We start from the raw sequence: 5,593 nt of genomic DNA on the forward strand, positions 1-5,593 counted from the left end.
ACTAGAAACAGTGGCCACAAACTGACAGAGAGCAGATTTAGACTAGACATCAGGAAGAACTTGTTCATGGTAAGGGTTGCCAGAATCTGGAATGGGCTTCCAAGTGAGGTGGTGCTCTCCCCTACTTTGGGGGTCTTTAAGAGGAGACTGAACAAGCACCTGACTGGGGTCATCTGACCCCAGTGCTCTTCTCTGCCCGGGGCAGAGGGTCAGACTCGATGATCTGATGAGGTCCCTTCCAACCCTAGTATCTGAATCTATGAATTTACACATGCACCCACACCCCACCATACACCCACCTACACACACTCCCCTAGCCACAGTCAAACCCCCCATACCCACCCATCCACATCCACACAGACCTCCATACCCTTCTCCACACCCCACATCCACACACACCCACACCCATACCCCCCACAAACCCCGTACCCACCCCTTCATGCCCCCCATGCTTTTGGTAGCAGTTTAATGGTAGACAGTGCATTTAGTGAGATTTCCTTATATGCAATTATAAGACAAGGCTTCCCCCACCCCCATGTCAACTGCGGAAAAAGAACCCATTGTCTTAGACTTGAGTAAATGAAGTAACTTTTGTTTCTTATGTGTACTTTCAACACATATGTCACATTTTAGAATTAATTTGAGCACATTTATGCAGAGAATAGCAAAGGCATCTTGACAGACAGGTGGCAGTCTGCTGCATTTCAAGATCCTTCAGCAAAACACAAAGATGCTAGAGCATCTCAGTGGAACAGGCCCAGGCCTAATAAGATTTTTTTTTTAAATGTGGGCAGAACCACATATTTTTCTCTGTGCTTCTTCATTGAAAACATTTTTGTTGAAACTTAAAGAAAGCTCAGCATGAGTCAAAACACTTGGCCTATGAAACTTCCACCCAAATGATGGTAGACTAGTGAAATTACAAAATGCTGAAAATGTCCTATAATGGGAGGTGCTGGTTGCCTTTAATTGTAGATATGGTTAGTCTGCTCATTTTCAGATAGAAACTAATGTAAATGTGTGAATCTGTGAAGGGGGTAATTGCTCAGCCTTTGAGGGCTTTGTACACAGTTATAGTTATACTACTACATATAACTATATAGCACAGTTTCCTGCATGGACCCTGGTACTACAGCAGCATAACTTCATTCCAATATAACATCCAGTGTGGAGAAGCCCTAGGTGTTTGAGATTGGAAGAATCAGTCAATACCCAAGTTTCTCAAACCTGATTTCTTCAAAGTAGGAGAGGAAGAAAGGGTCAAAAATAGATACTAGAGCAGAAGTTCTAAAGTCTTTTTTACTAGCTGAAGCTAAATCCGCAGAACATTATCCTGGAAAGCCCAGAAAAATGGGGGAATGTATACCATAGAAATGCTGCTTGTTAGTGTGGATTTAGGTTCAGTTCTTGGAGATCAATGTTTTCTGGAGCATGACAGCATGTGCGATGAAATAAGTACCTAATAGTTTTCATACTAAGCCTCTGTTTTCACTTGCTTGTTCCCTTCTGAAACGTATGTTTGGACTGAAATTCTCCAGCTTGGGCTCTGATAATGAATTTATGTGGAAAATTTGAGCAAAAATTGTTCAATTGATTTTTGGTATGCTTGCCAAAGGATCCTTATGGTACTTGCTTCCAACCCACAACGTCCTGGATATTGGACCTTAAAATTGCAGCATTAATATACAGGAGAGAAATGCTGTTATGTTGCTTTTTCAAATTCATTAGTTGCTGTTGTTCTCTTTCTCTCTTGGAGGCTATACTGTCAGATTTCTGGCACAAAGACTTACTCTAGAGGCAGAAGGATATACAAATAAAGAGTTTATAGGTTGTTGTTTTTTTCAATATCTATAGTGTTTCCAAAATAATTTTATTTTTTATAATATGTGGCTTATCCAGGACACGTGATCTGTAAGCTTTATTAGCAATTGTTTGGACTAATCAGTTTTGGTCCTGGAATACACTATAATATACACTATATCATTATAATTGTTGTTATAGCCTATTCAAATGCATTAAAACTCCTGCAAAGAGAACAAGAACCTTTGTATTATGGGCTATGTTGTTCATTGTGGCAATGCCACAATCTGCCAGGTCCTCTCTAGTTACTCAGGCGGGGATCGTCTTTCCCTGCCCACCCACCTTCCCACCCAGGAGCTCACAGTCCAAGGGCTCTTCCATCACATGCTCCAGATCCAACCTATTGATCTTTTTCTCGGTAACATCTCATTGGAATGTAACACCACAGTTAAGAAATAGTGCTCTTCAAAGGTAAGAAATGCCAGGAAGGAAAGGCCCACTCATGTACCCATTGAAGTCAACTGAAGTTTTGCCTTTGGCTGCATTGGAAGCATGATCCATCCCTAAGGCTGAATGCTTTTTAGTCCATTCACTTTGCAACTGCGGCTTTCAAACACAACCTCACCTTGCACTGTGTAGTTAGTCCCTGAATCCACAAATGCTTAAGCATGTGTTCCACCTTAAATCTGTGAGTAGCCCGTTGACTTCAGCTGCCAGTATATTTGTTCACCCAAGCAGTGACAGGGACAAGCGAGTCTCCTGCACATGCATTCAGCCACAGAACAAGCTGCTGAAACCAGCAAATATTGCATGAATCAATAGATTAATTGACAAATGATATAGCAGTATACAGAATGGAGCTTCTTCTGCTTCCTTCATGCAAATAGCTGTAGGTAAATGTGAGAGCCAAGATTTTGAAAAATAGCGGTTCTTAAAATTCAGTTCCGAAATCATCAGGTAGATTTGTAACGGAACGGTTTGAGTTTTTTTCAATAGCCTTGAGAATTCCGCAACTACCATGAAAATCAGCAGGAAATGCTCAGTACTATACAAGATAGGATTGCTTGTACAGGAACTTAACTTCACTCTTTGCTAGATCTCGTTCTATGTCAGCTTTTTGAAGCAGGGACTGTCTCTTCCCATCCCCGACTGATGAATTCTGTTACAAAGAATGACCACGTAAATTCTTATCCTCAGTGGTTCTTGAATGAACCCTTTTCCTTGCTGAACAACTGTGAGTGACCTCTTATGGTAGCAATCTGAGGAAAATGCCTATATGGTACATGCCCTGCTGTATACCACAGTACACTAGATGGCAGTATGAAATTCTCCATTCATGCCAGTTCAAATTGAATATCTGAAAGCCACTCAGACACCTCTTCCTCTTGCTTACCAAAATATTTCACACCTACTAACTCCACAGCAAATAGCAGCTGGCTGGTAAGCCTGTGCCTAGCTCAGCAGCCCAAATGCAAAATCTCTGGTAGAGTCTTTATATGTAGAAGCCTTATATATCACCCCTGTGATCTGAGTTGGTAACTGACAGTGTTAATTAAAGTGTGACATTCAATTAACAGATTAAAACTTAATTGCATGTCCCCCTTCTGCCCTTGTCACTAGGCTCCTCAGATCAGATTCATGCTCTGCTGAATCCCAAGGTTTTAAAATAAGTGGATGACCTTACAGCAAGCTTCACAGGGTGGGGTGATTTCTTGTCCCACTTTGATGCATGGTCATGATGTTCAACAAGTCCCAAGGGTCTTTGAATAACAGTGTTCCCAGTTTGAAGCACATTAAAGGACCTGATTTTGGGGTTGCACTCAGTGTCCACTCTGACTTACAAAAGTCTCAGTTTGAGCCCTTAAATGGAGGCATCTGAAAATCATTAGCTACTTTTGAAAATTTTGATTTTAGGAGTCTCCTACTGCTCCCGGCCCATGGACTGAGTCAGTCAGCTCAGAAAGTGCTGAAAGGCATGAATTCAGTTCCTGCTGATAACCCAAGTGAGTTCACATTAGAGATGTAAAATTTCTGGAAATTTTGAAGCCATGGCAAAAAACAGGGTTTTTTCTGGAAAAAACCCCAGAATTTTGGGGGGAAATTTAAATATATACAATACTGCTTTTCTTAGCACCCTTTACAGATCTAAATTCACTTTGCTACTTTAAGTACATCAAAAGCATTATGTCTAACTTGGTTTGCTCATAAAATTATCATGTTTGGTATATTTATTAAATTTAAAAGTATAGTTTATTCAGACAATAATTACAAATTTACTAATAGAATTTACTTTAAAATGTTTTTGATTTTTGTTATAAATGCAGCTACAAGATGCTGAACTCTAAGGAATCTAGCATCTTTTAGTTTTTGCCAGTTTTTGAGAAGCAGGCAAAAAACAAAGTTGAAAATAGTAGAAACCATCAACCTTATAGTAAAACAAAGAAACTTATTATGAATTCTGGACTTAGTCTCCTCCACAGTGTCAAGCAGATACAGAAAGCACTCATTTTTAGAAAAAGAGCTGAGGAAAGAAGGGAGAAAAAACCCAAGACTCATTGAATACAAATTTTGCTACATGAAACTTTGTTTAATCAGTTACATTTTCTGAGCTATCACTATCAGCAGTTTCTGTTTCTTCTGATTCTTCTGATCCTTCATTTTTATCATCTTCACAGGCTTCTGAAAACTGAAGTTTTGCCCAGATTGAGACAAGCTTCTCCTTTCACATTAGTTTATTTCTTGATTTGGTGTATTTCCAAACATGTACCAGTTTCTTTCACATGCTGCAGAAGATGGAGTAATCTTAAGCAGGCAAGAAGCAAGAAGAGTCAGAGGCTGTGTCATGCAAAGGCCTTGTCACCATGTTGCAGGAGGGATATGCTTGGCAGCATCCCAGACTGCATTCCTGGACCAAATACCTGAAGTTGTTCTGTATTCTACAACATTTAAAAGTACCTTTCCAACATCAAGTCCTAATTTTGTAATCCAGTCAAATGCGGTAGCAGTGCTATCATCACTAAAATTTCTGCCTTTGAATCTTGGATCTAAGAGATTCTCAGCAGCATGAATTGATTGGCAACAAAATTCTTCCTGTCTGTTAATAAAGTCTTTCACTTTTATTTCTTCTGTATTTGTAAGTGGAGATGCACTTAGATTCTCAAAAACAGCTGATTTTACCTGGGCCATTTGGTAAGGAATGTCTGACAAAAGTACACTGTTTGATTCAGATGCAGTGATTGCTGAAGAAATTGGTGTTAGAATCTTCAGGAAGTTCTGCAGCTGAACCCAGAAGACATCCTCATCAAGTACAGTGTTCCTTACACTTCTGGGTACTTTAGGATCCTCAGTTATTACTGTTTCTTGAAGAGATTCTTTGTTTTTTAGTAAACTTTCAAATGAAATCACCACTCCACCCCATCTACTTTTACTACAGAGTTTGAGTGCCATTATTTTATTCTTTGCATTCTTTTCCTCCTGCTGCTTCTTAAAGATTGGAGCTACAATATTAGTAGCTTTTACATATTTTATAACTTCTTTTGCTCTTCTATAGATCTTTTGCTGAGTGTCCAACTTCATGATGTCATTAAGAAGAAACTTAACCCATGGGATGCACATCTTCTTGCAGTAATATGTTGCTATTTATCCATTATGATCTCCCATGCTGTGTTCATGTTACTTGCATTGTCAGTCAGCAAAGCAAATGCTATACCACTCCCAATCTTCTGTAGGACTTCACATAGTTTACTACTGACATACTCTGCAGTATGCCTGTTCTCTCCTGTTTCAATGCTTC

This window comes from Gavialis gangeticus, unplaced genomic scaffold (assembly GCF_001723915.1).
Source record: "Gavialis gangeticus isolate Ggan-Ray unplaced genomic scaffold, GavGan_comp1, whole genome shotgun sequence".
In the NCBI taxonomy this organism is placed as follows: Eukaryota; Metazoa; Chordata; order Crocodylia; family Gavialidae; genus Gavialis; species Gavialis gangeticus.